Below are 7301 nucleotides of genomic sequence, written 5' to 3' on the forward strand. Positions count from 1 at the left end.
GAGAGAGCGCATGATGCTATATATAAGTAAGTTTACAGAAGAAGTCTTGGGGTGGTGGAAAATATTAGTGATCGAGAGACTTTGGAGGCATATAGAACCTATTGTGGAACATAAACACTAGAATCAGTTTAGAATTAGGTGAGCTGGTAGAGTGCCAGTCATTAACCGAAGTCTCTCTTTGATTTTATACGATCTTTATTCCGAGAAACTTCACAAATCACTTTATCTGTACGTTATTGGTAATGGCATTGATGTGTAATTTCGTCTAATTTTAAAGTGAAACGAAGTTTACTACTAGGTAAATTAGTAATGTAATTGAAATGACATGGTCGAGACGATATAAAGAGGTATTTTGATGTTTATGTGATTTATACTTCTTCCTGTTTTCTGCAAGGGATCCAAATAAATTTGTGATTAAAAACAACGCTTGACAGTAGGTATTCGGTCCTCGGTAGTATAGTGGTGAGTATCCCCGCCTGTCACGCGGGAGACCGGGGTTCGATTCCCCGCCGGGGAGTACGTGTATATTTTCATACCCTTTATTTTAGAAGAAATTCAGAATGAAACGAGTGTTTCTTGAATTTTATTCTGTCGTCTTCGATGTTCACTGGTAACATCGTCTATTCGTGTGAAGAAATGAGTATCGAACACTGCTGTTTTTGTTAAAGTATTTTATGTTATGAGTAAAGTCTTTAGATTTCACTGTTCTTTTCTTAATGAGATAGAATGTATTTCACTCGTTCAATGTCCCATACGACATTGATGGCCCAAACGTTCAGCAACACTCTTTATCCGTGAAGTGCGTAATAAGATGGATGAGCATACATGTCATTCGTGCATTCTTTCTTGTCTTACTCTGATCAAAGCTTTTGAAGAATTAACGAAGGAAGACGTTTCACTGCTGTCGCATAGCCAAATAGCAATCGATGGTTTGGAGAATTAAAAAAAAAAAAAGAGTTTTTTTTTTCGTTTAATGTCTTCTAAATGTTATAAAGTCGTTGTTACTGATGTTTTCCATAATACATTTAATATGGCCTATTTTGTAAACATGTGTATTAGACTATTCGAAATTCTAATCAGTCGTATAAATCGAAATGAGAATAAAAGATTGTAAATGTTTCATTACGTGAAAAAATATAAGATCGATTTAAATCAACAAAAATAGAAAAATGTCAACTGTACGTGATGGATGTCGAAGAAGATTTCTTTGAAGACCGCCCTCGAAAAGACGTTTTTTGCCTAGGCATCGATAGAAAAATGTACGCGACGGTGAAAAGGGAGCGAAGAGTGTCAAAAGTGCCTCCGTTGAAGAGAGCTAGAAATACAAATTCTAATCGATAATCTTTACTTGGAAACTATAATGATTCCAATGGAAATTTCAAGTGGAAATTGATGGTTTGATTTAGATGTTGGTGAGAGAGCGCATGATGCTATATATAAGTAAGTTTACAGAAGAAGTCTTGGGGTGGTGGAAAATATTAGTGATCGAGAGACTTTGGAGGCATATAGAACCTATTGTGGAACATAAACACTAGAATCAGTTTAGAATTAGGTGAGCTGGTAGAGTGCCAGTCATTAACCGAAGTCTCTCTTTGATTTTATACGATCTTTATTCCGAGAAACTTCACAAATCACTTTATCTGTACGTTATTGGTAATGGCATTGATGTGTAATTTCGTCTAATTTTAAAGTGAAACGAAGTACTACTAGGTAAATTAGTAATGTAATTGAAATGACATGGTCGAGACGATATAAAGAGGTATTTTGATGTTTATGTGATTTATACTTCTTCCTGTTTCCTGCAAGGGATCCAAATAAATTTGTGATTAAAACAACGCTTGACAGTAGGTATTCGGTCCTCGGTAGTATAGTGGTGAGTATCCCCGCCTGTCACGCGGGAAACCGGGGTTCGATTCCCCGCCGGGGAGTACGTGTATATTTTCATACCCTTTATTTTAGAAGAAATTCAGAATGAAACGAGTGTTTCTTGAATTTTATTCTGTCGTCTTCGATGTTCACTGGTAACATCGTCTATTCGTGTGAAGAAATGAGTATCGAAACTGCTTTTTTTGTTAAAGTATTTTATGTTATGAGTAAAAGTCTTTAGATTTCACTGTTCTTTTCTTAATGAGATAGAATGTATTTCACTCGTTCAATGTCCCATACGACATTGATGGCCCAAACGTTCAGCAACACTCTTTATCCGTGAAGTGCGTAATAAGATGGATGAGCATACATGTCATTCGTGCATTCTTTCTTGTCTTACTCTGATCAAAGCTTTTGAAGAATTAACGAAGGAAGACGTTTCACTGCTGTCGCATAGCCAAATAGCAATCGATGGTTTGAGAATTAAAAAAAAAAAGATTTTTTTTCGTTTAATGTCTTCCTAAATGTTATAAAGTCGTTGTTACTGATGTTTTTCCATAATACATTTAATATGGCCTATTTTGTAAACATGTGTATTAGACTATTCGAAATTCTAATCATTCGTATAAATCGAAATGAGAATAAAAGATTGTAAATGTTTCATTACGTGAAAATATATAAGATCGATTTAAATCAACAAAAATAGAAAAATGTCAACTGTACGTGATGGATGTCGAAGAAGATTTCTTTGAAGACCGCCCTCGAAAAGACGTTTTTTGCCTAGGCATCGATAGAAAAATGTACGCGACGGTGAAAAGGGAGCGAAGAGTGTCAAAAGTGCCTCCGTTGAAGAGAGCTAGAAATACAAATTCTAATCGATAATCTTTACTTGGAAACTATAATGATTCCAATGGAAATTTCAAGTGGAAATTGTGGTTTGATTTAGATGTTGGTCAGAGAGCGCATGATGCTAAATTTAAATAAGTTTGTAGAAATATTTATTGAGCTCCTACTATTTCATTTAAAGTGTTTTAATAAGAAGAAACGTATTTCACTGGTTTAATGTCCCTCACAACATTGGTGGTCCTAACGTTCTGCAACACTTTTTTTTTCTCTGATGTAAATCGTGTATATGACGAGCTACACGTTATTTGGTGGATCTTTCTTTTGTTGGTTTGTAAAAACTCTGGTTTAAATAGCGAAGGTGGACCTTTGAGCTTGTCTTTTACCAACTAATAGTGGAATTTGCCGCTCATTTAAATGACCACAGTATTTAAAATGCTAGCATCTTTGATATTACACGGATTTGAACCTGCAACCATCATATTCCTAGTTGAGTGCGATATCCACTTGTCTATGACCAACTAATCCCAACATGAATTAATTTTTGTGGCATTAAAACATCTACTATTTTGAAGACAACTGCTATGCAAGATGATTTGAGGGACAAATCAATTATTAAAATTTTTCGATTACGCCAGTTATGGTGCGATAAGGAAAACAGGTGTGTACAAGTAGTGTGGTTATGTAGTTGATAACCTTGTTGTATACAGATGCGTTTGTTTTTGGTTCGTTGGGTGTTTGAATTGTATTTTGAAGGTGTTTTCTGAGAGCTTCTTGTTTTGTGTATATTTGTTTGGTTATGGTTTATCGCATTGTTGTAAGTACATGTTTATTTTTAGTGTTTTTTGTACATTCTCTATGTAATACAGTTACTTCTGAATTCCACAAAAGCTACTCTAGAATTCTTTATGCTAGTCGTTCTAAGTTTTGATGTGATAGGCTACGTGAAATTAAGTTATCAAAAACACCAATCACCCATTCGCGAGATGCTCTAATGGAAAAGTGGGATTTGTCACTCTTACAACACACGACGACGGAGTAGGGAGTGCTTTTTTCCCTGGTGGTGACGGAAGACACGCCCAAAACTGGCATGCACCACTAGGCAAAGCTTGGTTATCAAACTACAACAAAGCGTATTTCCCATACATTCCGTTCCACCTCGACTCTAACTGGCATGTAATTTCTAAGTTCACATATTCAAAATAGTTTTAATATAATGGACTTAAACCTCCGTTTTGCAGTTAATTTTATTCAACCATACAATTCATACAAAATTTTAAGATCCTAATATAATATAGATTTTCATTTAACTTCAAATTTCACAAATAATTTGAGAAATACAATTATAATCAAAGCGTTGTTATTCATTAGTTCATTTATTAGTGTAACTTCTATTGTCAATTGAGTCGTTGTGGAGAACATTTGTTTTCTGCAGCAATCAGATTTTTCTACGCCAATAGCACGTGTAGTGAACAAAACACTATCTTGAAGTTACAAAATAAAGCATTGAATACCTGAATTGTTGCTAAAATTCCTACAATGTGACATTTCCAAAACACGTATCATTAACCCTAATAAACAGCTTTTCTCTGTTTTAGACATTTGACATTAGTTATCTTATTATTGTGGGATGCCACTCTAGGAATATTGTCTGAATTAACAAAGTGGTACTGCTTTTTGTTTCTATCCTTGAACTGTGCAGCTGTGAACGCTTTGTTCTTTATCCAAGCAATCAAACACTCACTCACAGTAAACCAGAAGTCGCTCCTTCATGTTAGACTTAAAATTTCTTATCAACAAAGTTTCTTTTCTTTAGTCACTTGTATTTCCCTTGGTGTCCAAATTAATTTTAATTCCATGCATTACATTTTTGTCTTACACGTATTTAAAACTTTATTGATGAATATCACAAATACACAGATTTGTAGTATCTAAATTCTATATATTTATCAACTTATTGTATCTTACAAAGTCCTAATTTGGGAATGTACCAGTGATCTTATTTGATGGCGACGTAACAGAACTTTTTAAGCCATCATGTGAGACAATCTACGTTATCAATAAAATTTGCGCCCATCCATAAAGAGCACTGATCTTTAATCGCAGTCTGTTCAAACAAAGTATAAGCAACACTTTACTTAAGATGCTTGATCAGTGAGATCTTACTACAACCTTTTCACAAACTTCTTGTTTTTGAGTCTATTATATAGTCTTGATCAAAAGAACTTGAAATGCATTTTAAAGGTCCAAACTTTCTGTGCTGTGTGAAAAGATCTTGGAAAGTTTGTATAGTCAAGGATCAATCTTTTCTTGTGTTTATCAACCTTGTTCACCCACCTTCATGTCATATTTTTATATCTGCATTGTTGTGTCCAAACATAGAAGACATTAAGATCCACATCTGTGCTAGTCACATGATAATGTTGCGACAGTTCCTTCAGTGCCTTCTGATGTACACTTGAGAAATAATGGCACATAATGTGAATGTTGTAACAATAAATAAAAGCAATACACTGCATGTGGTACACTGTATCTTATTCAGCAAAACTGCCTTTATTTAAGGAGACTGCATAGAACATGGGTAAAAATATAAACCATTATTTGACAAATCTTTGTGTGTCCACTTACAACATAAGGGAAGGGGGATTGACAGGCTCTTAGGGCCTCTAAGTGATATGTGTGCATTAAATGGATATATCAGGATAATCGATCAAGAAGTGATCAAAAATAAAAAGTACTTATTCACCATTAAATCTAAAATTTACAATTTCCCATTATTTAAAAAAATGTTTGCATTACAATAGTATTAAATATGTATTATGGTTGAGATACAGCAACCATTAGCAAATAGTATTAATTTACCCAAACAAACCCAATAATACTATTCGTGAAAACAGGTACTGCAGTAATTTCTAAATTTAGAAAATTATTTCTAATTAAAAGATATTGTAGGAAAACAAAAAAGTTCAAGATTTTCCATGTGAAAGAGTTAAACTGTCAATGTTACTGCACACTTGAAAGCAATAACTTCAACAGTGTTCTGTCTACTAGTACATCATGAGTGGCTGCTCATTAGAACTGAAGACAGTAGCTGCAAATTGATTCAAAGGTACAAAAAATATCTACTAAACCAATTCTTAAGTCTAAGACCTGTGTTCTACCTAAAGAAAAACTATTATTTTCACATTCTATATTAAATTATACCTTGAATAAAACTATATTCTACAGATTTCTCTATTAAATTACATTTAGCACAGTTTTATGTTTGAGTATTTTGTTTGTGTAAAGTTTCTATGGTTTACACATTTTGCTGTTTAATCCAATATGATGTTAAAAATATTAATGTACCAGTTGACAGCCAACCACAATTGAACAAATACACTTCTGCCAAATGATGGTTTAAATTGCAGATTTTTATTAAAACTGATAAATCATCCTGTTAATGAGTTCTTCTATTTTTATTTCATAGCTTGTGGTTTACTGCAGACAATGAAGTTCCTAATTATTTCTTCAACGAGTCCCACTTGAATGTTTTATCCAAACTGCGAACTTTTCCAGCCCTCACTACACCATTTTACAAAAACAATCTTTATCATTTGTAAACTTCAATGAATTTTTCAGGGAAAAAATTCCACACCATAAACACAATAATTTACAAGATCAAGAAATATATTTACTAGATTAAAAATTGCAATATTGAAACTTTAAGTATCTCTCAACTTTCCAACCCACAATCTACAAACGAAGCAAACTAATGTTTTTCAACTGATGCCCAATTGGAAAAAGTGAGTTACTGTTTGAACACACTTCTGTAGACTCATAGTGTTCCTATACAGTAAAACCAGTAAAAATTTAAAAAAAAAAAAGACAGAATCACACGGGACTGAGTAAAATTTCCAGCTTAGACAGTGAACATGCATTTCCTTAATTATATATAATTTTTGAGCAGAATGTTATACTTGCTTGGCTCAAGGGAAGTAACACATTTGTGAATAAAATTATACTGTGTATGCTATATTTATTAGAATAAGAACAAAAATAGACATCCAAAATACACATAACTACACAAAATCTTTATCAAATTCATTTGAAGAAAGCGTCCAATTTCAACTGTTTCGTTTTTTTTCTAATGGGCGTTCTCATGCAGTATAAAAAAGAACATCAATTCTATAGCTTTTTTATGAAGTTCATTTTTGCATACAATTTGATAGTGTTAATATAACTTAACACTTGTAATGAAGTAGGAATTTCTATTTACTCACTATCTTTTCCATTTTTTTCATCTTCTGAATTTTTCAGTGTTACCATCTTACAATTCTATTGTAGATTTTAAATCAGTTTCATCAGTTTCTATTAAAACATTCTTCTTTGACAGATTGGTTTAATAGAAACTGACTTGAAGACGAAAGGCAGAAGACTTTCAAAACGTTGTCCTCTACACTTGTCTCCACAACAGGCAGTTGCCATCCATTCTATAAAGTTTCATCATTAAACATTCTTGTCAACTTTCACAAAACTTTCTGCATTAACAGAATCACCTGCATCAATTTCAGAGTCTGGATTTCACTAAAATCGTCATAACAAACAACTTC

General features: G+C 33.2%; 2 non-coding genes across 2 annotated transcripts; both read left to right on the forward strand.

The window, feature by feature from the left end:
- The first annotated feature begins 445 nt into the window (after nt 1–445).
- TRNAD-GUC (transfer RNA aspartic acid (anticodon GUC)) lies at nt 446–517 on the forward strand. The gene has a single exon. It is a non-coding gene; the product is annotated as a tRNA-Asp (tRNA).
- Nucleotides 518–1856: 1339 nt separating this feature from the next.
- TRNAD-GUC (transfer RNA aspartic acid (anticodon GUC)) lies at nt 1857–1928 on the forward strand. The gene has a single exon. It is a non-coding gene; the product is annotated as a tRNA-Asp (tRNA).
- The last annotated feature ends 5373 nt before the right edge of the window (nt 1929–7301 follow it).

Source organism: Tachypleus tridentatus, chromosome 9, assembly GCF_004210375.1.
Source record: "Tachypleus tridentatus isolate NWPU-2018 chromosome 9, ASM421037v1, whole genome shotgun sequence".
Taxonomy (NCBI): domain Eukaryota; kingdom Metazoa; phylum Arthropoda; class Merostomata; order Xiphosura; family Limulidae; genus Tachypleus; species Tachypleus tridentatus.